The 26,602-nt window shown below is 39.9% G+C and overlaps 1 protein-coding gene across 1 annotated transcript in view; it reads right to left on the bottom strand.

Annotated features, from left to right (window-relative positions):
- The window catches only part of KLHL32 (kelch like family member 32), a 122,680-nt gene extending 97,724 nt beyond the window's left edge, over nucleotides 1-24,956 (bottom strand). Inside the window, 3 exon segments of the mRNA XM_040552897.1 lie at nucleotides 16,951-17,064; nucleotides 17,391-17,475; nucleotides 24,744-24,956. The gene's annotated coding sequence lies outside the window, so the exon portion shown is untranslated.
- Nucleotides 24,957-26,602: the final 1,646 nt, after the last annotated feature.

Here is a 26,602-nt window from a genome sequence, read left to right as displayed (position 1 = left end):
ACAGCTGAAGTGTCCACAGAAATAACTCAAGGAAAACAGTGTTGGATGGCAAAATTTTAACTGATATAACAGGCAGTACAATCAACACATGATATTTCAACTTCATATATCAGGTATAAAAGAAAAATAGATTTTAATATAATAGTTAAAAGAAAGGTACACTACTTCATCTGCTTATTTAAACAATATTTGCATCATTTGATGCAATTCACAGACAATTAAGTATTCATTACAATAGAGAAATTTGAAAATCGGAATGTCTTCAGGTTTTATTTCCTTTTCCCTAAAGCCTATGCTGAGCAAGAGGGTGAGTTCATCAAGAACTGCCAACAACTCTGTTGGATGCTTAGTAATTTGGCTCACACAGTGCTTCTCAGCAATCATGGAATCATAGAATCAGTAAGGCTTTAGGCAACCTGGTCTGGTGGGAGGTGTCCCTGCCCATGGCAGGGGGATAGAACTGGATGATCCATCCCCTTGGTTTGGAATGTGCCTTCCAACCCAAACCGTTCTATGATTCTATGAAATATGTAATATATATATATACACACACACACAAAACACCTGCATAAGAATAAAGAACATAGCTTATTGGTTTTCTAGCCACCGCCCAAGTCTAAAGCAATCCACCTTGACATCATGTCTGAACAAAATTATTTCTTTCAGTCACAGGGGATCAGAACCTTATACTTTCTAAAGAATAGAGAAAGAAAAAAAAATAAAAAAAATCAATTTTTTGATTTTTGGTTGAGCTCAATTCACTTTATTTTTTATTAAGCTTGAGTAGAAAAATGAGAAATATGAATAGATCTTCCTTCTCCACCATCTCCAATTTGCCAAATTTTAAAGTTAAGATGTGTCCAACAGGTTTGATACAACTGGCAACTGCTAGAAATTCCTACAACAGCCAGGGCCTGGTAAGGGAGAAATTCAAGTTTACTTTGACATTTTCCAGAGATCTAAACTTTCTGGTCCACAAAAAAAAAGCAGTGCTTCCACCTGTTGTATGGATATGCTTTGTCTTTTTTTTTTTTTTTCCCCTGCTTCAAATAGCTGGATCCATCTTTTTTCTTTTTTTTAATGTAAACTAACTTTCACTGGTACATAAGGAAAGTCTTTGTGTTAGGATGCTTAAAACATACTATTGTCATTCCATTTAACTACTTCAAGTAATTAAATTGGTTTAAAAGATTAGTTTATAAATTTAAGGATAAGACTTTCAGTTTAAATGGAAAAACTTTAATTCTACCTAAATCCTTCTGTTCTAGTGAAATACTCCATTATGCTGGAAAGATTAACAAGAAAAATATAGGCCAAACAGAAAACACTCTCTGGATCCTAGGTTTGAGACACACCCTAAATTTGCCATACAGCAGTAGTTTTTTTGTTTTGTTTTTTCTTTGTTTTGTTTTTTTCTTTTTATTATTTCTGAGACACTTACTTCTTCCAAGTCTATGTCAAGGATTAGTAACCACTGCTGCTATTATATTGCACAACTAATTTTTATTTTGCTTCTTTTGCTTGTTCACAACCTAAAAGAGTGCAAATGTTTCAAGTCAGAAAACCTAACAATGATGCAGTAAGTTTTGAAAGAATAGAATTTGGTGGGATGGGGGGTGTCAACCTGCAGTTTTTCATGAAAGCACAGTGTATGTAGGGATTTTAAAGATAAGCAATTCAAAAGGAATCATACTGTCCAAGCAAATGAAAACGTGCAACCGATATATCAAAAAGCTGTTCTGTGGCAGCCTCAAGAAATGTCAGGCTTTCTATAGATTTTTCATCTTAGCCTTACGATGCATCAAAGTAAAAAGTAGTTTGACGCTCAGGAAATCCTGAAGCACTGTGCCATTCAGCTGCATCTGTAGCATATCGTCAGGCTATGCTTCTTCTCTAATCTAAATTAGCACTGTAGTTCAGGAGTTATTTGTACAAAGATTATTTAAAAAAATAGTATTTATTTAAGCGCTATTTCCTACCTTAATTTAGTTGACTATAATATTGATTTGGAAATATTACATACGATGCAATGGGCATTTGGAGCAACATATGAGAGCAGACTGCTGAGAACCTCTGGAGATGTCTGCAAGTGGAATAAAGCAGCTATTGCTTCGCCCCACCAAGGCAGCCCCTGCTGCTTCAGACAGACACACAGAGCAACAGAAAGACTGGCTTCTCTTTCCGGGAAGATCTAGGTTCTTCATCTCCTAACAAAGGATGAGGCAAGAAACTTTGGGAACTGTGGAGTCCTTTACACTAGGACCACTCAAGAAGGCCTTCACCTTTCAGTTTTTCACAAATAAAGTTGCTGATCTAATGTTTATCACTAAACCAACAGAATGGCACTGCATTAGCTACGCACTACTCTACCAAAAACTCCCATAATGTGAAAAGCCCTCTAATTTTTTAGAAGAGAAAAGCCCCCTTGAATTTTTGCTTTGGAGTGGGCCACCCATTTTTATTTATTTCCACGCTGTGTAAAACAATACTACCTATCAAAAATCTGTTTTAAATCATCAACCTTAACCATTCAAACCAGCTAGCTAAACCCTAGAGATTAAAATGTTTACCCCAAAGCCATTTCACATATGTAGCTTGTAGGGTTTTTTCCTAAACAGAGGTTGTCCCATGCCAGTAACCATTAAAACCTGCCAATTTGTAAACTTCACCCTAAGTCTGTTTATTGTGAGGATTTTTTTTGTTGCTTTTTTGAGCACAGATGATGCATTTTTTCAGTTACCAATCTTTCATTTTGATACATTTAAGATTCTTAATTCTGACTCTTAAATTATGTTAGAAAATGACTCAACATTACCTTTATTACATTTGCAATGTGCCATACTAAATTTGATAGAAACTTACGAGAATTCACCTACACAAACTAGTTAACAAGACTACAAATGCTCAATAAAGAATTCCTAAGTTGAAAATGCAAAATCTCTTATCTTCAATTAGTGACCTCCTTTCCCCAAGTCACTCCTTTTCCAAATGTGTATTTTAAGCATTGAAAAACAATCCCACTCAAAAGCACACTTCTTCACTTTAAGTTGGAAATAATAACAACATAGATTAGGTGCGAAACAAACCAAAGGGATCATAAATATCACATTACTCTTTCCTGCTGAACAACAAAATTTTGAACCAAATAGGTATGGCGTGAAGGTAGAGCATTTGGACTCCATGAAATATTACTTTCCCTTTGACAACTTCAAATAACTGCTTTAAATTTGATCTTCATGCAATCTTAAACATCCTTATTTAAAAAGGAAACACAGCATTGAAAAAAAAATAACATCAGGAGTATACCACATCCATTTCCTTCGAGAATGATTTCATAGCACATCCTGAAGGAGGCTGTAACAGACTCAGAATAAGACCATTAAGATTTACCCACGGCAATTTTCTGTCCTAGTTTAGATCCTTACTCAGAGAGCTTCTAGATTTATCTTTAATGTACTCTGGTTTTCGTAAGTCAGAATAAATCATGCTTTTAAGCTTGACCATCTCTCAGAAAAAGAATTGTCAAGTCCTATCAGAAACAAGATGCACATATAAGATGATTATTCACATAGAATAAAGAACAGCATTATCTTCTAATTTTTATCAGAACTCTGCTAAGTGAATTTGTGGAAATGGAACCCCTTGGAAACAAAGCAAAAAAGAAAGGTTAGTTGCAACCTTTCTCTTCTGAGTATGTTGAAAAACTTCTCCTGCTTGCCTGGGAGACATTACTTTTTCCCTTTAACATCTTTGAGAATTGAAATACATTTTTTTTCCATTCCATATAAACATTTTCAAGAAAGTCACAACTGTCAGGAAAGCTCTGCCACTTCCCCATGTTGTCAGCAAAACCATAACTCAGACCAACTGCAAGTTTCTCATCTGATTTAGTGCCTGAATACAGTGACTTCCAAGAGAAAGCATTTATAGTACAAAAAAGCAAACAAAAATACAACTAACCACCTCTAAGATTTAGTAGTAATTACAATACCAAGGGAGAGAAAAAATTAAAAAATTGGATTTGTTTGGAAAAACATGGGTCAGTCAAAACAATGCAAGAAAACATTCAACATAATCAGTAAAGTAATCAAATAAGTAAAAACAGAAAAATCAAAACCTTATGCTCTTCTGATTAGCTACAAGCTATTTTCTTGTGCTATCTTCAGGCTACCAGCTACAGTCAATTAGAATCATTAATCTTGTTGTCTATCACCACCAAATTACCAAATGACTTCACAAACCATTAAGATTTTAAACCACAGATACAAAATGAAACTACAGTGGTAAAGGGCATACAAGCAGAATCACAATTTCGTCCATATTCATGTGTGTTTCCTACATATTTTAATACATCAGTATTCAGAACACTTTCTGAAGAGGCAGTCAGATGGAAACAGATACTAGGTTTATGTCTGTCTGTGTAACTTTAGGCCTATTTTATATACACACTACCAGTTGAGCAAGAGGTGGAGGCATTCTGCTGATAAAGCCGTACGCAGACAGGTAACTGAACACAGCAGCACACTACACAGGAACAAGGAAACAGTCCACAGTTCCATGGGAAGCTAGGCATTTGGAGTTCAGTAAATTTCAATAAGTTGTTTTTTTCCAAGATGTACCTATATTGTCTAATAATTTTCATTTTAAAAATCGGTTTCATACAACTATAATAACCGTAGCAGTCTGCATTATCAACTTAGCTTTATAGAACCACTTACTACTGCTATCATTTAAACTACAGTACTAATTGTTTACCTGCCAAGAGGAGAAGGCCATTCCCTACAGCTGACCCATGTGTCATTATTAGAGAACTGTCAGGAGAACAGTATTATAATATATCGTCTCACCTTTCTGAAACTCTGGCAACAAATGCGTAAAGCTCTCTAAAAGTAAAGCATCTAAACCATACACTATGTCCACCGTTGTTATGAAGGCTCAGGGTGAAAGCTCTACAGCATTTTAGTTTTTATGCACACTGCTGCTGGCATGAACCTAACTCACTTTGCCAAAGTATAATTTCAAGATTTTTCCTGTAGAACTCAAGAAAGGAAAAGACAGGGTGACCTAAGTCATTTGTAACTGAAGCTTCATTTTTAATTTCATTTGCATTAAGTTTCACTGGATTAAAAATAAATAAATAAACAAAAAAGGGGGGGAAAGGGTTTTTTGTTACACATTGTTTTTGTTGTTGTTCTTTAAACCCAAGCATTTTTCTTCTGGAAAATTTGACAAGTTTGTAGCAAGATGTGGAAGACTTCCTTAAATGAGGTCAGAATGGTTTATACTGCAGAGTAACAGAAACTAAACTAAAGAGATCATAATTCTTTCTGCTGATAACTAGAGAAACTAATTCTGAAATGGACACACAAGAGCGAGGTGTGCTCTGAAATGCTGTCAACTTCATCAGTGACTCACTCGGATAAGCCTGAATTTTCAACTGTCACAGCCATCACGGTGCTTTTATTGAACACGGCAATCATTCTTTTAGAGTAGTGAGAGTCACAAATATGTGGGCATCTTTTTGAAACCCCTTCATATCTGCATATAGAAAATTTACATGTGAGAGAGGTATACAGTACAGCAGATAGTCTACAGTGAAATTTTATATTTCAGACATAAGTAGTAAACATTTTCTGCTTAGAAATAAAAAATGCTATAGTAAAGCATAAGTGATTGCTGGATGGGAGATGGCCTTGTGAGGTGACCAGTTATATGGCTGCATGCTACACCACCATGGAAGATATATTAACTTTAAAACATTCCCAGTGAATTTGAATATTTATATGTCTTTCATTTATACTTATTTCAATAAAATGATAGAGAGTTTATACATCTCTATTGGACTTATAAGACTCCTTCAACTTTTTTAAAAAAAGAGCATTCATAAAATTTAAAATAAAAAGGCTATAAGTACCTAAGTAAACATGACTTTAAGAATGACCTTCAGTAGCCACAGGGTGGCAGAACTATACTTCAAGATAATCTATACCTCCAGGAGAGTGACCAGGATATTTCAAGGAGTCTTTTTTCCCCCTCAAAGCATAACCACAATAGGACAAAATATTTCCTATGTGTTCAGTGTGTGCTTTCCACACTATGAATAAAAAAAGAACCTATTTTTATCCGAGTTTGAAGTTCTTGGTACACAAGAGTATGACCAATCAGCAATTTTCCAAATACAAGTATTGCAACAGCATAGTAATAAGCTTCCATGTTTACATTTTGACAATTTAATCATGTCCTACAGTAACTGGTCACAAAATCACTATCGATTTTACCTATCATTCATTAAATTAGCATAAAGTCTTTCATATACATTAACAGTCCGAAGTAAACCTTTGTCATGTCTCTGTTGGAAGTCAGAAGGGTAGATAACTTCACCCACATCCATTCCCAGAAGGGAGGGAAAGCTTCATCAATATTAGCAAACTTGACAGTGCCAGTGTTGGCTAAATGCTTAGTTCAGGAGTGAAGACTGGGAATACACAAGGAAAGACGAAGAGCCAAGGGCAGGAGTGGACTCAAACTTGCAAGTGACTCATACTTGCAAGTGACCAGAAAAAAAAAACACAACACAACACCATCACGTTTCAAAGAAAGCAACCAAAAGAATCCATGTCCACTGAAACCCACCCCATCTAGATTTTAGAAGAGAAGACAAGATCTTCACGTTTTGCATCTTCGTTGTGGAGAAGTATCTGCAGAACAGCCACCTGCGCTTTCTGTTGACTATGGTGGATTATAATGGATAATGCCTGACAGTTTACTTAGCAGCAGAGCTCAGTGCTAATGGTTCCAGTTCGGCTGTTGTTCTGCATGGTCAGTACAGCTCTTCCAGATTTTTTTCTTCAACTTACCCTTTAAAAGCGTTAAGAATTTACATGTCCAAAAAGTTAAAGACAAAAAAGCTAACTGCTCCAGTGCCCAAACTGAGGTTGGATATAATTGTCTTACTACAGGAAAGGCACTGGGTATTTCTAATTCTGATATTTCCTAACACAGCAATGTTGGATTAAAAAAAAAAAAAAAAAAAAGTAGATTTTTTTCATATGGTTTATGTTTGTATTAGAGAAGCCAACGAGGGGTAAAAACATGGAAAAAACATGTATACAACCTTCCCTAACACTCTTTTTCCTAACGCTTAGGTTATATCAAAACTCCTGTAAGCCTGGTTAATGCCATTCCAGCACAAACTTGTATTACAGGGATGCCTGTATTACTGTTAAGCTGCAAACTGCTTTAAGAATAAAAGGAATTTTCACATGTAACTTTCAGTACTATTCACTTTTAATTGATTTACAATTTTAAGTAGGGGTGCCAGGACCCAAACTTAGCCAGAGCTTTGAAGTACATCTAATTAATCTAGACCTTTACCTTATAATGAACTCAGAGTGATTAAAAACACTTTTATATTGAAAAGGCAGGTTTGAATGAAGTATTAGAAAATTTAATTGGAAAGAAAAAAAAAAGAAAATCTAAACCATAATGAGATAATGAGAATAAATAAGATTTACAGATAAATGTATTTCTGGCCATTGTGTTTGGGGGTGAAGAGAAGGGAGAGAATGGAGAGGGCTGCCTGACTCCAAACTTTTTATACATTGCCATGAAGAAAGCCCTAAGTGGTAAAGTATGCCTAGTCATCTCTGCTTTTTGGGAACTTTCTTTTTCAGATACGAATCCTAACAGGCGTCTGTTCCCTGCTCCTTTCACGAGTCTCTTAGCCTTTCCCACGGCACTGAAAGTTTGCAGTTCCTTGCTGCAATTCTCTTTTCCTGTCAGCCCCATCTTCCAGGTGGAAGCTCTCCCTCCAGGATACTCAGATGTCCCAAGTAAGGAATAATCTCTCTTGCCACCATCTATCTGCCACTCCACACACTAATCAAATACTCTCTTCTGTGATGGGAAGTTATTTATTTATCCTCCACAGCATATGTCAGAAAGTTTTCCTCCAAACGCTTTTTCTCCTCCACCTTGTAGTAGACTCTGTTCCAATTATTATGGCTTACTACTACATAGTATATGTATGTCAGAAAGGTATAATCTGATAGGACCTACAGGACAGGCTGGCACCTGATTTTGTTTCTTTCTAGGAGAAAGAGACAGCTGTGAGATTTCTTCAAAGGATTCTTCCGGTATCAGTTATACATATATGAACATACTGACACTGTCATAGTTAAATAATCAGTGAGAACTGTAAAAATGCTCCTGTATGTTGAAATTCCATGCTTACCTTGAAGAAGGCCGTGAGATCTTGTCAGAGGGAATACAAGATAGCAGAGATGTATATATGCAATTTTCAATACTGGTTGCTGCATACCTGTCTCAAAATTGTGATCATGCAAAATCTGAACTTTTGAACCTGCACCACTACATCTGCAGTGGTAACTTCTTTTGGCACCTTTTCTTCAGGACTCTCACCATACCTGACCTATATCTTTTTTACTCCAAGCTTGCATTGAAACACCCAGAAATTTCCTTCAGAAGTGCTGTAAGCACCATGGTTGCAGACTAACAAAGCATTAAGCCCATGGCATTCTGGAAGGACACTGGTTTCCCTCACTACAATCCCGTACTTCTTATCCCCATGATGGATGGTTTCTCTCAGTCCTTCACCACTTTGATCTGCCTTCTGCAGATCAAGAAAGCATCTATTGTTTAGAGAAAACAGAATTTCCATTATCTACACTACCCTTTTAGTATAGACCACTTTATTTCTTATATTCACTGCCTGTAACATGTTTACACTGTGCCTGCTACATGTATAACCTTAACCAGCTAAGCTAGAAAAGAACACAGATAAGTCTCATCTGGGATGGGAGAAATACTGCAGAAGGAGTCAGAGGAAGTTATGGCTCACAGATCTGCCGGGAACACAAAGGAAACATCAGGCCACCCAACCTCTTAGCAAGGAAAAGAGCTGAATGACCTGCCCAAGCTGATGGTAGAGTTAGCACAGTCTTTCCCTCAAGGAATTCATCCAGAACTTTTACTTAGGCTTTGTGCAAGACATCTAGACTTCATACTTGCATATTTTGTTGAAACAAAAGATTTCTTATTTTCCTCTTGTCCTCTGCTCAGCATACTTCCCAAGTCTAGTGAAGACACATTCTGTATTCCAGTTCAACTACCTAGAAAATGTTCTGACACTGCCCACCATCATTAACACCCAGTGCCAATCCACATAAAAATTCCTCTCAGTGCAGAAAAAACACACCAGGAAGGAGGGGAGGTGACAGGTAATATAACTGAAACAACTCATTTTGAGAATGCATGTGATGCATTTTACTACATGAGTCATATCTTTGAAAACATGTTTTAAGAAACTCACTTTAAAATAATACTTGTAATAAAGTAAAAGATCACTCTAATTTAGCTCCATCAATTAGGTTACCAGAAAGACATTCCAATTCTTGTTTGCAAACATCAAATTTCGATGTGCTCTACTCTTTTTCAGAATCAATCCCATAAGCAATACTTAAAATCCTTTGGGTACTTACGGATTTCAAGATAGACCATTCAATGGATGTTTTGTAAGAGACCTGTATAACTAGTAGTTATACACGTGACTAGTAGTAGCTGTCGACACATTTGGCTGCCAAAAGAAAGACCAGTTATAATGACAGCTCCAGGAACTGCATCATGTGCTGTCACTTCTCAGCAATAACCCTGTCTCAGAAATGGGTATGTGCAGAAGTACCTGTTGAGTTGCAGAGATACTCTAAATGGAGACCTCTCAAGGGCTGGACTTCCTATCAGCTCTGTTTTCAGCTGACCTAATGGGAAAAAAACACACTCAGATCTCCCGTTTTTGTAGCAGTTAAAAGCAGGGCTGTAATACACATTTCATGTGCAGGCTGGCTTACAAAATGCCAACACAATGTTCTGGGCCCAGCTCTCAGGACAGAACCAGGTCTCCCTACCCCCAGGGCAACACCTCCATCACTGGATTATAGGCTTCCTACCTATCTTATAGGATTCCTACCCACTGTCACACTTTCTGACCCACTCATAGTGGGACAATAAAACACATCAGCATTTCTCTCTCTACTTTTCTTCACACAAAGTGAGATGAGCAGTTTTGAACGCCCATCACAGCAAGGACAACCGAACTCAGATCGATTATTAGGCAAGTGCTGTATCAACAGCTCTTAGATTTTTTAAATCTTAAAAAAAAAAAAAAAAAAAAAAGAAAAAAAAAAGAGGAATTTTAAAAGAAAGAAGTAAATCACTTGTTTGCTGAAGTAACTTGCTGCCTGAGTTCATAAGGGCACTATGAATCTAGGCACTTTTGAAAGACTTAGAAATGCTGCAGTTAAATGCTTACTTCCAGGAGAGTGAGGCATGTTAAACACACACACCTCTGACTTTTTGTACCAGCTAGCTTAGACATCCTGTTCTTCCTTCATAAACCTGCAAACAACTTGCGGCCTGTTGAGAATCCTTCTTCTTAAGCATCTATCACTACACAGACATTGAACTTGGACCTCAGCAGGCCTCTTAGGGTTTGCAAATACCGCTCCTGGAACCAAGAATACGATTGTGGAAACAGTCATAAATGTCTAACCAAAGCCTGTGAATTGCATGCCAAGCTAAACATTGCCAAGCATAATTCCTTGTAAATTTCTGGAGTTCAGCTTTTGCTGAGGCAACATCCATATACTCGACAGTAAACAAAAAATGTAATGTAAAAGGCTCTGAGAGCACTTGTTCTTAAATAAGGTATATATTTTCAAAACGTTCAAGGACATTGTCTGTTAAGAATCACTGAATGCTACAAACAGCTATTCATAACTCAAGTTAAAACATTGCTTCTTCAGTAACGTTAACTGGAATCTAGCTTTTTACACTTAAATACTTGGATAGCAATGCTTACAGAACATTCAAGTCTGAGCTTTCATTGGTAAAATACTGAACAGCTACTGGTAACCTCCCAAACCCATTCCACTATGATTCTCAAAAAAAATAAACAAAAGAAGTCTAGCAAGTATTTTGCGAGTAAAGATCCACTTTGAGATCTTAGATTCATGACAGATGGTATTGACATTGCTTTTAACAGGAAAAAATGCATCTTTGTTACTTCAAGTAACTGTATTTTTATGGTAGGAGAGAAAAACTACCTACTACACTTGAGTTTTCACCTACAGAGATGCAAGTGAAAATTTAGCATGAACATTAACCACAGAAAGCTACAGGTTAATATGAATTACTCCATCTAGCTTCCCAGCATCTAAACAGCCTGTGAACTGAGCATTCTTTCCACCTCCAAAACTACAAACACTCACTGAGATAGACATGACTACAGCCTTACTACTGCCAAAGTCCAATTGGCCCGGGAGAAGTGTTGCCAACCAGTCCAGGGTGAGGACTCCAATAGCACAAATTCCATCAAAACCCCAGCGCATGCATGTGCCTCCAAGTCTCTCTTCAAGCGTCTTGGTGGAGCACATTTATGAGTTGTAGCCATTCCATTTATTACACTAGCCTAAGAATCCTTTAACATCTAGCTAGAATCAATATTGATCCAAAGCAAATATGCCATAATACTAAAAGATACACATATTCTTTAGTATTCATTTTTGCTGAGAGATATCACGTAAGTCATACATACAGGACGTCCAGTCTCTTCTGGATCAGCAGCCAGATGCTTGGCACGATAGCACAGTATCAGATAGCACTACACATCCATGTTTAGGCAAGTAACTGAGCCCTAAATTACTATTGATAAAATGTGGAAAAAAAATAGTATTTATTCAAGAAAATACTCTGACAGAAGTTCATCACTTAAAGGAACTCCAAAACAATAAAAAAAGCTTCTTGCATAAGTGCCCAACAATCAAAGATTTTTGGTTTTTAAATACAATGCTGCCAAGTGTCAAAAGTACAGGGAATCATTTAGAATATTTCCAAAGTAAGCCATGCTAAGAAACCTTCTGGAGAGAGAATTCTGCTAAGTATGATGGCTGAAAAAGCCACAGTGAATACTGAATATTCTGAATTAATCCTAGAAATTGAGAACATCCACTAACTTCCACAAAACACATCACATCCTATTATTTACTTCAGGTCAAAACTTGCTATTTTCAAATTCATCAATAATTTGGCCAAAGTCTTGAATCAGAATTAGGCTGAATTTATAGTTAAACAGCCTATATTTTTGTGAATCTTTTTATGTAACATTTCATATATTGCTATAAAAATGTTGTTTTACATTTGAAAAAAATAGTGAAATATTAATATTAGATCTCTTCTACAGATGCAGCTAGGTGAATTACGAAAATGCCTTGCTATTAGGTAAGCAGATTTCAACTGGTACTTAAGCATTAAGCATTCTCACTAGTGAAGAAAGAAGAAATCAAATCTTGAAATAATTAGCCACTCATATTTAAAAGGCTTTCTTGCAACAAAAGGAGTGGAGCTATTTTTGCAGTGGGAGGTAACCTAATAATATTCTCCCCAGTAGGAGAATTTAAAATTATAGAAAATAGAAGAAACAGGCCTTTGGGTTTGGAGAACCCAGAGGAAGTCAGGCATCAAGCAAGCCACAATTGGGCAAAGTTGGAATAGGTGCACTCCCTGGAGAAGATGTACTTCACCTGGAATCCAACCAATGATATTTAACATAAAGCCAATGTCAAATATAGTTGCATTTTCATATTTGTATGCTTCAAGATGAGATTCCTGGAGGGCATGGTGGACACCTCTATCAAAACCAAACTGCCTGGCAGGGAAAGAATTCAAAATCAAAACAGGAAAGCACAAATTTCAAACAGGACAAGAGTGGCCTTTTACTATTATAGAGTATTCATGTCCCAGAAAACAGAGATGACTTCCCTGGATATAGTTACACCAGAACTCCACAAGAGAGCCATGGAGAGATTTCTTCTCCCAAATATTTTCTTCACGGATATGTCCAAGGACAAAACAGCTCCTTCAATATTACTGAAGTTCTTAGCGAAGTCAAAGCTCAATTTGGAAGACCCACAATCTTCCTACCAGTTCAGAGGAGCCCAGGAAAGGATCTGTGTGGCTGAGGAGCAGCCATGCTGAGAGGCAACTGGAGTCCTGGTGGACACCAAGCTGAACATGAGTCAGTTGTATAGTGCTGCAGCAAGGAAAGCAAACCGGGTCCTGTGCTACATCCACAGGGTATTGCTAGCAGAAGTCAAGGTGTGATCATCACACCCTAGGAAGGGTTTGTCAGGCTGCACCTGGTGCACTGTGTCCAGTCCCCACACACACACACACAATTCAAAAGAAGATGCAGACAGCCTGGAGAGGGTCCAGAGGAGGGCCATGAAGATGATCCAAGGGCTGGAGGACCTGCCCTATGAGGAAAAACTTAAGGAGTTACGTCTTTCCACCCTGGAGAGAAGGCTCAGGGGGGACCTCATCACAGTGCCCCAGTACTTAAAAGGCAGCTGTGAAGAGGACAGAGGCTCCCTCTTCACAAGGAGCAACATGGTAAAGACAAAGGACAACGAGTACAATTGCACTAGGAGACGCTTCATCCTGATATAAAGAGGAAATTTCTTATGGCAAGAATCACTGACACAAATTCCCCAAGGACGTGGTGGAGTCCCCATCATTGCAGGTTTTCAAGACAGAACTGTACATGGTGCTGGATCATCTCATCCAGCCTCACTTTTCACATTTTTCAGGTTGGGCCTGATGATCTTTTGAGGTCCCCTCCACCACAGGTGGTTGTATGACTGATTACAATCACTTTTCATAGAGGTGTTAGGGCTTTTTTGTAGCAGAAAAGAAGTCACATCGAAAGCCTCATTTGACAAGATCTTATGTTGTTAATTGCCTTAACTACGCACTTTATCTACAAGGATATCACATTAGCATTTTTAATTATTTAAAGCACATTAAATATTGTTGGTACCAGCATGATCAGAGTTTATCTTCTTAATACTTATTCTTGTTTGAGTGTAAAGCATTTGATTCCTGCTGCTATGAACTATTAAAGCAAAAACAACTTCTGCTAACATGAAAGGGACAACCGATTTCAGAAAGGAATAATGACCAAATTAAACTGCATATACCCAATGAAACCACACTATTTCAAATAGCTTTTTTAATGTGCTAGAAACTTCATAAGCTTTTTTACATGATCAAGAGGAGTTTTAAGTGTTGTATTTCACTATATTCTTCTGACAACTCCGCTGTACTACAATATATATATTTTTTAATTTCAGTAAGTCTTTCACTAGTTTAGATTCCCAGTCCCTAATCCATATGGAAGCTACCTATGTTGCCTCTAAATTTGGTCCACAGCAAGTAATAAAAAGTAAATATATCAGTGCTAGCACCTCTCTAGAGGAATGTCTAGATGCAACAGCATCTTCACTTAAAAACAGACCTACTAAAGTACAATTTGACAACATAGAACAGCTTGGGTTGAAAGGGACCTCAAAGATCATCTAGTTCCAACCCCCCTGCCACGGACAGGGACACCTCCCACCAGACCAGGTTGCCCAAAGCCCCATCCAGCCTGGCCTTGAACACCTCCAGGGATGGGGCATCCACAGCTTCTCTGGGCAAGCTGTGCCAGTGCCTCACCATCAGAGGCAGACTGTTGTAGGAAGAAAATAATGCTAACTCAGTCTCTACCACTAGACAAATTTTTTATTGCAGTCAAAGGTAAGAGGTGATCAGAAAATAAACACATTTTAAGGTAAGGAACAGTCAAAATAGAGCAGTCGTTATGATTTCCTTCCCTGTCACCAAGTACAGCTGCTGGAACCAAACTGCACCTGAAAGGAAGCTTTCATTTCAAACAAAGAATGAAATTTCAGGTCTCAAGGCTGCTGAAAAAAGCTTGAAAACAATCTAACAACAGACTTATGAACTATTATGAAAAGCGTCTGAATTTATTTAATTACTAACGTCTGGGAAGTGACTTCCATTGTTTGAATGCTTAAGGCTGGCAATGTTGAGATTAAAAGCCACTGAATTATGCAACAAATGGAAGCTATTCGTCTTGAACTGGGAACAGAAACACACACACCGGCCCAAAAGGTGCTGACTGGCACAAAGTTGCCCTGAAGCACCCACCCATTCTCTCCAGTGACAGTCCAAAGATTCTGGAGACAGATCTAGGGGCTAAGAGGATAATTAAACGGTGCTTGATTTTTCCCTCTACCAAATGGCACACGAAAACCTGGATTTGAATCAGAGGATTTGCAGGAGGGACAGACTGATCCTCACCTTGCCAATGAATTGAGTAGTTGTATTGTACGTGTTCCAGTACTCTAAGCACAGACTTACTGTTTTTTTTTGTTCCCCCCTGCTCCATCTTTGGACAGTAACATGCTGAATGCAGCCAAGAAGAACTGAATGAAGGACTGCATCCAGATGACACAAGTCACTGTAACCAAAGGGCTGACTTCTAGGTTTGGCCAGGTTCATTCATTCACATGGCAACACTACCTTATCAGGATACACTTGTTCTTCAGTAAATATAGATGCAAAAATAGGTTTGGAAGATCTCTCTCTACCTTACAGTCTTTAACTCTTAGATCTGGCAGTGTTGCCAGTCAGTGAGCAGACAAAAGTTGTTGCATCACCACTGTGACCATCCTTTCAAATATAACATGAGTTGCATGCTGCAAAAAAAATGCTAGATTTACCTCTGTACTTACACTGAGTCTGAGAAAGACAAGTTATGTTTCTTCCTGTCGATTTCGAACAGAGGAAGAGTACAAAATACAGACTAGCTAAACCTAAAAATTACTTGATCTTAACATATTTATGAAGTTCTCTCAGTAAGCACTAGTGGCAATACAAGCGTTCTCTCAGATAACTCAAAATTTGATGCACAAATATTGCTGGGACCTGAGTATTTACCAGATTTACCATTATGTAAGTGTGGTCTTTGAAGTCCACATCTCAGACAGAGAACAAAATTCCTGAATCTGGATTGGAATTTACCAATCTGGAAGTTCTAAAGCATCATCAGCTCACCTGCATTCAGCACAGCCTAATGCAGAGGCTTGCAGAGACATCAGACTGGTTTCTCAACATGTCACCTGCACAAAACACTGTACTAACAATACTGGTCCCTACAGCTCTTGCTACATTGCTCAGAGCTAAGTGAGTATCTACACAGCACAGTCAATTTACATGTCCTAAAGATATTTATATATGGAAGGTTTCATCCTTCCCCATAAAACAGACCGTATTTGTTTTTCCTACCATTGCAGTCACAAAAGCATTTGATACGTGGCTTCAGTTTTCCAGGCTACTTGGTTACAGAGGAACCACACAGACAAGAAATTCTCTGTGAAGATCCCAAGACTGCTTAAGACAGGCCTCTGCTCCATGGAGGGTATAACTAAGAAAAAAGTGCAATTTCAGGCATAAGTCTTATTACCATTTCATCAGCTCCATTTCCAGTCTGAGCCTAACCCTTTACTTTTTAATGCTGGAGACTTTCTTTTGGGCACAGATATGGTTGCACAAATACAGCCAACGTGAGTTATTTACTATCAAGACACTCAGACATTACTCAGTCACAAAAAAATCAGTAAAAAGTGAAAGTGGAGTATTGCTTTGGGGATTTGGTGTCATTTAACAATGAATTAACTACTGCTTTAAAAAAAAAATACAAATATACACAAATCCATCCTTTGGCCACACAACTGGAAATATTCTGCTCATCTTAATAATGCCTGCCTATCACTTGTTACGGTAATGTTGGACTGAAAGGCTGAAATATGCCAAGAACACAAAATAATACAGAAAATAGTTTCAAAGAAGTAGGAAATCTCACTGATTTCGTTTCTTGATACAAGAAGTGTTTTCCTCACACAAAGCCTTTTTTTGTTGTTGTTGTTTTTTGTTAGAGGGATGGATTCTTTGCTTTAGTTAACTGCAACACTGTAACTGGCTAGTAACACTCTCAGAAACACATAGGAAAGGTGTTGGTATTCTTGGAAATACCTTAGGGAGATTCAGAAGGCTTCTTGCAGTACTAAACGCAGTAGTTGGAGATTTTCCACCCTTCTCTGAGTCTGGAGTTGGTTAAAGTCCTTGCATTTGGTTTCCTAAGATCTTCTAAAAACAGGAGAACGTGAAGTATTACTGAAATTTGTCCCAGGTTGGCAAACAAGGGTTTTCAATGTTTAAAGTCACTTGCTACTTCTTAGGCACAACTGCTTCTGCTTTTGTAAACGATGGGTAACAGCTCATCTTTTATTTGTTTTCAGTTTCTCACAGAACCAGTTTGTTATGATTGCTCTCTCCTACACAAAAGCTGGTCAGGATTTCCAAACACCCTTCTGTTTGTTTATGGTAAGCTGCAGTAAAAGCATTTGCTTATTCCAATTCAGTGAAAGAATCTGGTAAATAAAAACACTAATTTAACAACTTTTATCCCTTACTATACAAAAGAACATCAAGCACCTCCAATGCACGTCTGTCTAGTCTGCATATATTCATTCCCAGGCAAAGCAGTCAGTTGCTGTTCTGTCAAGATAGAAGGGGTACAATTTCAGTAGCAATACTGGCTTCTGTGCTTCCTTCTCTTGCCTGGTCTAGAACATGTAGAGACATCTCTGGGGTTACCTTTTAATTTTCAATTTACTTCTTTTTTTTTTTTTTTTTTCTCCTTAAAACTGACCGGTGTTGTGATCAGCTCTACGAGGAGTGCTGGTGAGCTGGTCCAGAGCACACCTCCACGAACAGGGATGCCAGCACAACAGGGGAGCAGGGGGATCACAGGTACCTGAAGCTGATATTGCTGCAGAACGTTTTGTACTGAACCACGACAGAAAGGGTAAGAAGAGACTGATCCACAGCTTCTATTCAGCTGTCGTCCATCTATCCAGACAAGGAGCATAAGGGATCATAAATCCATTAGATTTAAACACTGTGAGAAACTCCATTTCTTCTGACAGAGTTTTAAAATGTGTGTATAGATGGAAAGTAATCTTAACTGAGAACAGAGAGTGGGGCTTTTTGTTTGGTTTTCTCTGTCAGATAAAAGGCAATTCTTGAGTTACAACTCAAGAATTTCTTCAACCTTTTCCCACCCCCCTCAGTTTGATACACGCTTTTTCCTAATTTGGAGAAAAGCCTCTGTCTTAAGGAAGAAAATCCTAAAAAGATCATCTCTAATCTTTTTTAAAACCTTTGATCAATAATTGGGATCAGAAATATCATTAGAAATGAAACAGACAAGTGTTCAGACTTCTGACCTCATCAGTTCCCAGCAAAAGAAATGCTTCTGCCTGGTACCCTCGCCCTTCTTTCTCTTTCCTGCAGACTACATTCAACTGGCTCAAACAAACAACACCCTTCACCTTCACCTACCCTTAGGTCACCATGGCTACACCACTGCTTTTGTGTGTGTATGTGTGTTGTTTTTTTTTTAAATAAAAGCATTCAGGACTTGGCTGGGTTTGCTGTGAGCTGCTTGGTAGTTACATAGTAATCTCTTCCACTACTGGGGCCAAAGAATAAATGAGCCAGAAGATAAAGATACAGCCTATGAAAATTCCTTCCTCTGGGTTTCTAGCAACAATTTTAAATATTCACACAACACAGACCAATCAGGGACAGGGGAAAACATAGAAACATAGCATATAGTTCCCCAAGGCAAATTATGCCATCGAAGACACTTCCGCTCCCCATCCCTGGTACGCCCCAGGCTCTGCCACAGATTTTTGTCCCAGAGCACAGCATCAGTTGTGTTTCCACCCTCCCACCAGCACTGCAGTGCAAACCCACTCACCGGCAGCTCACACAGCTACAGACATGCCATCACGGTGCCCACAGCCAGCTGAGGTGCAGGCACAAGCCCCGCTCCACTAGCTTTGCTACACGAGCAGAGGGAGGTTGGAAGCTGGAGGTGTTTGTGTCTTAATCTGCCTCCAACGACAACGGACAAGGCTCAGCGATTAAAGCCTTGCTTCTCTTCACTTATCCAGCAGCACCACTAAAATCAATACAAGTCCAAAGTGCACGAGTTGCTTAGTAAAGATGATAAATTCAAACCGCCCGTCTAGCAGCTCTCCACCCTGTAAGACAGTTTACAGCACTATGACGGATCCAGGATCCTGTGGAAATATGAATAGCTGCAAGAAGTATGTACCACCCTAGTTTTGTGCATGACTTGTTCTCATCTTCAGAGAGCCTCCTGCATCACATGCATCCAAACAGCACGCTTCTGGCTGAGGGTCCGGTCACACTGGTCCAAGAGAACTGCGTGGGTCAGAAGGCCACTCCCAGCCACAGAAATATTTCAGAGTTTGACTTGCTTGCTGTAAAGGCAAACTCCTCTTTCTGTTCCTCCATAAGTAAGCAAGTGAAGAACACCCGGTCCTTTCTTCTTTACCTTCCAGCAGCTTCTATGTTTTTTCCACTTCTAACTGTGGCCCCGTTTGGAGGATGAAAGCCCACGCGCAAAAAGGAGACACATGAGATTCCCTAGTTGTATCGCATCCCTCCGTTTCCTACGCACTTTCCCATAAGTGAGTACAGCAGACCTATCTGTATGCAAAACTCACCACAGACCGCAAGAGATGCAGAGTGCAGTTTGATGTAACCTCACTGCGGATGGGCAGCGCAGCGCAGCAGGGCCGTGGCTCGCTTTTAGTGCGCTTGGCAGTCCTGATGCACTGAGACCCTGCCAGAAAGCAGTCCTGTCCTCTCCCTGCTTGTTTGCCTGGGTCTTCTACTAACGGAGGGAAAAAATATGTACGTATAAAGGAAGTTCTCCTAAGGAATATGATGCACAGCACATATTATTATCCCACTACAGAAGTTCCGCACTTCAGGTCAGCCGTCAGCTGTCCAGATCTCTCGTTTGATTTCCTCAGTTTGCAGACATCAAAGTCACAGTACTTTTCCAGAAACATCACCGCAGATCTTTCCTGTTTTATGCAACTAAAATAAAGGTCACTTCCACTCAAAGGAGGCTTTCAAAACTAAGTGTAACACAGAAAATAAGAGAAACATGCAAAGGATGCATCCCCTCAGAGAGGAGCCTTATGACTGTGTTACTTATTTAAAGACCATTTTAAAATCTATATTAGATGAGGTGATTATATGAGATGATATATACATACATACATACACACAAAACCATTCCCTATGTATAAGCCTAGCTGTTTGAAAACAAGATCATTATCAATTTTAGAGAACAGAACATCAGAACTAAAACTGGAAAGAATGCATCCTACAAACCCCGACGACACTTTTCAACCACAGGTTTTTATCTCTTCTGTCTTGATAAGCCAGGTAGAGCTCCAGTTTAGCTCACAAATGGCAGTAGCCCTTTGCATGTACTTCATTTAACCTGAAGTGAACCCTGATGGAAAATGTTTCAGACATAATAAGGCCATAAGCTTGCTCATGTCCACTTCCGAATTCATTATGAATCTAAGCAACATAGTTTTCACTTAGCCAATCAACATTTTTTTGCTGGTTTTCTGTTTGTTTGTTTGTTTGTTTTAAACCTATGCAGGACAGAAACCAGATGTTATCAACACAGTAGAAATGGACCTCAATCATTCTTAGACATCGCACCTTCGAAGCAGAAGCCCCTCGCTGCCCAGAATAACAATGCTGAGAATTTTTTGAAGCAGACTCTTACTGAACAGTAGGAGGAGAGGCTATCCCGGAGGCATAAAGGGGTTAAAAAAAATTGAAGATGGTAGGGTTTAGACTACCAGGGAAAAAAAGTACATATAGACATTTTTAAGACATATCTTAAGTAACCACAAATTCAGAAAAAAAAAATAATAATAAATTAGCTGCAACATCACACCTTCTATACTGTCAAAAACCACCACTACATACGTAATATAATTCCTGTCAGGAAAAATAAAGACAAATGGTTGCAAAAGACACTCTTCAGAATAACCATAACCTTTAAGTACTGATGAATCAAAATATTTACAGTGTTTATCCCCCTATAAAGCTCATCCTCCACAATTAAAGTTCTTCAACACTACTGCAGCATATTGCTACAGAAGTTTTGGCAGAACACATTCTCAATTTACATAATTGTTCAGAGTAGTCATCTAATTTAAAGAAAAATCATACATTTTTGAGTATTATTGATGTTCTGAAAGCCTCTGATTTATTTTACTCATAACTTTACATATTTTGTTGCTTTCACACAGATCTCTGACTGCTGATATCAAAGTCAATAGCTTCTTACTGGCAGAATTTGCATGGCATTTACTACTGGGACTTTTTTTAAATGACACCTTTCATTTCTCAAGACAACTGAGAGATGTACTCTGAAGGGTTAGCAACATAGCTATGTGTATAAAGACACATCGGTACTACCTGCGTTCCCACAGAGTATCTGCCCTTTAGGTGACTTAGCTGTCTACGACTTAGCTGTCTACTAACAGCATGGAGCACAGAAGATATTCCAGCTCAGCTATCCCATGGGTGCAAAAACTCTTCCCAGAAAGGAAGCCAAGCATTGCTGGTCCACAGAAAGTCTGGCAAGGGATGTCAAAGTTTAGCTAGGTCCAAGTTTCTCCACAGCTGAAAGAGCAACTAAAAAAAGTACAAGCCTGATAAAATCTTGACAAAACATTTTTCCAATTCCACTCCTGGCCAGGTTGTGCAGCAGTCTGCACAAAGTTCTTCCACGAGTGCTTGAAATGACAAAGTCTGGGCCAGAACACAGACTAACACATGCCCAGGACACACTGCAGCTCCTTTCTGGCCTGCTTTAGATATTTCTCTTCCCACCAAGGCCAGGCCGATCCAGCGTGGCTGGTCCACATGGGAACACAAAGGACCAGGGGTTTCAAAGCTCTCCTGGTCTCCCAGTACAAACTACTCAACTTCACCATCATTGCTCCACTGTCTTGTCCTGAAACTGCCTCCCTGAGTTGCGTGGAATTTCTTCCTGGACTCAGCAGGAATGCCCTTCAACAAATTCTCTCCTATGCATGCTTCTTCTCAAATTAAAGACAGCAACCATTTAAAGCCTAAAATTCAAATCAGAGGCAAATCCCACCCATAAGCCAACACACATTTTTTTTAAATTGCTTAAAAAAGTGAGAAGTATCTGCTTTCTACTCTTCTTCAGAGATCAGAATTTGACAGTAAAATTTTGAAGTTTCCTATGAAATCAAGTTAGAAAAAGCACGTAAAATAAAGAATCCCACCTATAAGCACATATCTTTCAAACAAGTAAGCATACAGAATGGCAGAAGTAACATCAACTCTCTTTTGATTTCAAGTGGTCAAAATGCTAACAAAGTCAGAACACAAAGAACTGAAGATTTGGAAACTGCTCTGTCAAGGATCCTATGAGTCTTTCACTATTAGCTGTAGTTCTCAGTTCAAGAAATTGTGGAGAAATACCACAAAGACAAGTGATTAGTAATTTTTGTGGATGGAAAAAAAAAAAAAAAAAAAAAAAAAAGAAAACTTGTTAAAAATCAGACTTCTGAAAATCAAATAATTTGTTAGGAAAACCTTTGTATTTTTCTATCTTTGACACTGTTCCTCCAAAAATCTCCAAAGAATTGATGTACAAAAATTCAAACACAAGATTTTTACTTTTTTTCTTTTCCATTCCCAATCAGTTCTGGCATAATCAAAGGCCTCAGAACATAGAACACACTGGGAATTGCCATATGAAAGTCTTAAATTAATAAGAAATATAAAGATTTTTATATATATATACTATAAAGAACTAAAATGAGACAACTACAAGGTTACTGTAGGTGAGCATAATGACAGTGGACAACATTCACGTTCGGTTGGCTTCTTCTGGAACTGTCAACTGTTCTTGCCTGAGTGTTTAAATTAATGTCATTTTTCACTTCAACCAACTCCCATTTCTTGCCCAATTTATAATCATCTCTTCCCCGAACTCATGTGGCAACGAATTATTGCCATTCTTGATTGTTAAGTCAATCACACTCTAGTCAGCAAAGTCAACCCAAAATACCACAGCAGTGCCATGAATTTCATATACAGTAGATTCCTTTTTGCTACATTGTAGAATCTCATCATCAGTGTCAGAAGCTACATTGTATCTGATTTTTCAGGCAGAAGCAACATGTTCTGAATCAAAAAAGAAAATGGAGATAACAAAAAATGTCATTTTTAAAGTGAATATGTTGCATTTTCTCCTGCTAAATCCAGCTCACTTTACTTTGCGAGGACCAACTGAAGAACAGGCCTGTGCAAGCCTGAGTTTCCATCTGCTACAAGTGTTTCAACCATACTTCTCCTTATTGTGAACTGCAGACTTATTGGTCCCCTTATTACTAACAGAATGATTGGAAGGCAAAAAAAAACAAAACAAAACAAAACAAAAACCTCTTCCCCGATGTTATTCAAGTATTTTAGTGCATTCAAATTCAAATCCCAAGCCAAATTCACTTATACATGTAGCAATATACAGACTTTTTAACAGGAGTTGCCATCTCAAACACAGCTGCTCATGCCCTTCTTACAGGGCAGACAGACTCGAATAAGATTACAGCCCAGTTCATAGGTGCCAGGGAATCTTGAGTTTGTTGTCTGAGGAAAGACTCTACATTTTCTGTTCAGGGCCAATTCAAAGTCCAGACACCTCTGAGCTTGCTTTCAAAAACAAATCTCCAGAAATTTAATGTTTGCGTAGACATCTTTACTTTTAGAATATCACATGGTTTTCTAGCAGTAAAGACAATGCTTAGCATGATATTCTGGGTGGTTCATTTAGTATGCTAATTTATAGAGTGTCAAATAAATAGCACCTCAATTTCCACATTGAAATTCCATTCCTTAAAAGCACTTCCTCGCTCTTAGGACTGAATGCAAGACATACCTGCAAATCTAACTGGATCATTTCTGAAGAAACCCAGATGCCGCTTCTTCCCCTCTATTGCCCCCCCGTTTTAAGTATTAGAAGGACTGTTTTCCCCACATCTGCCAAATCAATAGATGTCCAAATGCACGTTTTCTCCATACACACATACAGGAAGAAACAGGGACTTCTGTTGCTCATATGCACTATAAATCACAATCCTAATGATATTTTTATCAACACCGCGAGCACCTAAAAGAATCTTATGCTTAAGAGGTGTTAATTGGTATGACTGCATTATTTTTAGTGCCCTACTAAAGCGAGAGCTTTTTATTCTGGAGCAGTTTCTCGGAGTACCCATACCTCGCTTCGTACTTCATACATAATAACTGCAAAGTGCTTTGCAGATACTGTCAAATTATTCACGATCCGAAACGCAGACAAAAGATGAAAGGAATTCTCCTGGAATACTTTCAGTGTTAAGCAGAAATTTCGCTATTCATTTGCAAACTGGCACATAACAGAGAGATCATACTGAGTAGCTATGTATCGGTAGTTCTTTAAGCAACTGCGGTTACCATATGATTTGCTCAGCGTATCGCTCGATTTCTGGAAGTTTTAGGGAAATAATAAACTTTGTTTCTGGATGAAAACCTCCAACCAGGTGGTGAGCACCCTGCGGAGGCCTTGCCCCTACCAAAACAAGCGGATCCCAGAGCAAATCCTTCACCCTCGGTGCCACCCTTAGCAGCGCTGCAGCCTCTGGGGCTACTCCTAATTTTTTTAATGACTACATGAATGCTGCCCTTAGCATTCATTTATTTAAGTGAGACTAACCCCAGCCCACTTCGGAGAGATATCCTCCTACACCATACAAAACCAGGGGGGTTTATAACAAGCTGAAAAGAATGATTTTGGTGTTTTTATTAGATGTATGTGCCCTATTCGCTCGGCTCCCCACCTGCAGCTTCCCTCGCCGCGCTGCTCCGAGCCGCAGCCCCCTGCCAGCGGGGCGATGTGGCGCATTTAAGCAGCAGAGAGGAGCACGGAGAGCTCGTTTCCACCGCTCGGCTCAGGGGCTGCAGGTCCGGAGAGGATTCCTTACCCGGCTCGGCACGGCAGCACGCCCTGCGCTGCCTTGCCCTTCCCGGCTCGGATCCCCCCGTCCTCCATCTCGCCCCGACCCCGCCGGACCCAAACCGAGGAGGGCGCCCCAGGGGCGGGCGCTGCTGCTTGATCCGTCCCCGTGGCAACAACCAAACGCACCCCCCACCACCACCACCACCACCCCGGCTCCCCGGGCACCTCCAACCCCCGGCTGGGTGCCGGCGGCCGGCTCACCTCGCGGCAGGTGCCTCCCAGCCCGCTCCGACGGCGGCGGCGGGGCGAGGGGTAGACGAGGCCGCCGAGCCGCAGAGCCGCCGGGCCGCCTGTGCGGCTCTGCCCGAGCGGGAGGAGCCTGCCCGCGCCGCCCCGCACCGCCTCACGCCGCCCCGCACCGCCCAGCGCCCGCGGCCGCCGAGCCCCCGCCGAGCCCGGGGCGGCTGGGCCGCACCTGACCGGGAGGAGCGAGGCCGGGCTAGCGGGACCCTGCCGCCGGTTCCCGGCCGCTCTCCTCGCTCCCGGGGCCTCCAGCCGCTGCTGTGGCCCGGGAGGAGGCCCGGCAGAGTCCCGGGCATAGCCCCAGGTGTAAAAGCGGCATGGTGTGGTCTTTTCCTTTGTATTTTCCCCCAGATGCTGTCTGTGTGTGGGGGGATGCAGTGAGGCTCGATAACGCTCAGCATTTTTTCTCGCCTCTTGAAACTGAGGTGGCTGGAGCTTTTCTCCCCTTACCCTCTATCTGATGTCATGATTGTGAAGGACGTTCTACACACCAGAAATGCAAAAAGGCAAAATAATTAAGGATTAGTGAGCCACTCTTACAATTCGGCAAGGGCAGATATTGCTGTACTACTATTTAAATAATTGTTTGGAGCAGCTGGAGTTTTAAGCAGAGTTCACATCCTGCCACTGGATATTTTTAGGAGTCAGTTCTTGTTTTCTCATCTGTACAGTTAATACAAAAAATAAAAAAAAATAATAAAAAAAAAAAGTAGATCCCCAAAATCTCTGCTTCCATTTCTGATATGCTTTCATATTAAATTGTATATATATGTCATGTCACAGGAGTTCAAGCCTTTTTCACCTGACAATGCTGAAAACATTTCTCAAAGTGTGGGCCTTTAGCTAAGCCTACTGACAGATGAGTTGTTCTACCCTGAGGTGTCCAGTAAATGAATCCAAAAAAACAACAGCAACAAAACACCATAATTCCTCCTCTGCAGAGCAGACAGTGAAAGCTGCAAAGTCCATTCAGCGAATGCACAGCACCAGATGCTGTGTATGATGCCTTTTGTGCCATGTGCTGTTTCAAAACAGAGGCACAAAGACAAGGCCAATGCTTCTTATCTGGGCCGGTTAACTCATGTGCAACGCAAAGCTGTTGTGGCCACATTACTGTTTATTCCAGGGCTATTTTGCTCTGTGTCAGCTTAAACATGTCCACACCTTGCTGCACTGCACAGTGTGGACGTGACAACATTAAGTGATGAACAGTCTCCCTGTACTCAGTCACTTCTGAGCCCATGTGTCTAGAAACTCAGCAGGAACTGGAGTGCCAGAATTGCAGGAGGCAGAGTGCTGGTGGAAGAGGTGTGCAGAATGGGAGCAGCAGGCAGCTGACTGGCCTCTGAGGGGCTGCAAAATTATTTCAGGACAGGCAATGCCCCTGAAGTGGCTACACAGAGAAGGCACAGGTAAGAATATCCAGGTAGCAGTGCG

Source organism: Cygnus olor, chromosome 3 (genome assembly GCF_009769625.2).
Source record: "Cygnus olor isolate bCygOlo1 chromosome 3, bCygOlo1.pri.v2, whole genome shotgun sequence".
Classification (NCBI taxonomy): domain Eukaryota; kingdom Metazoa; phylum Chordata; class Aves; order Anseriformes; family Anatidae; genus Cygnus; species Cygnus olor.
Note: the sequence above shows the minus strand (reverse complement) of the source record. Positions and strands in the feature narration are given on the sequence as shown.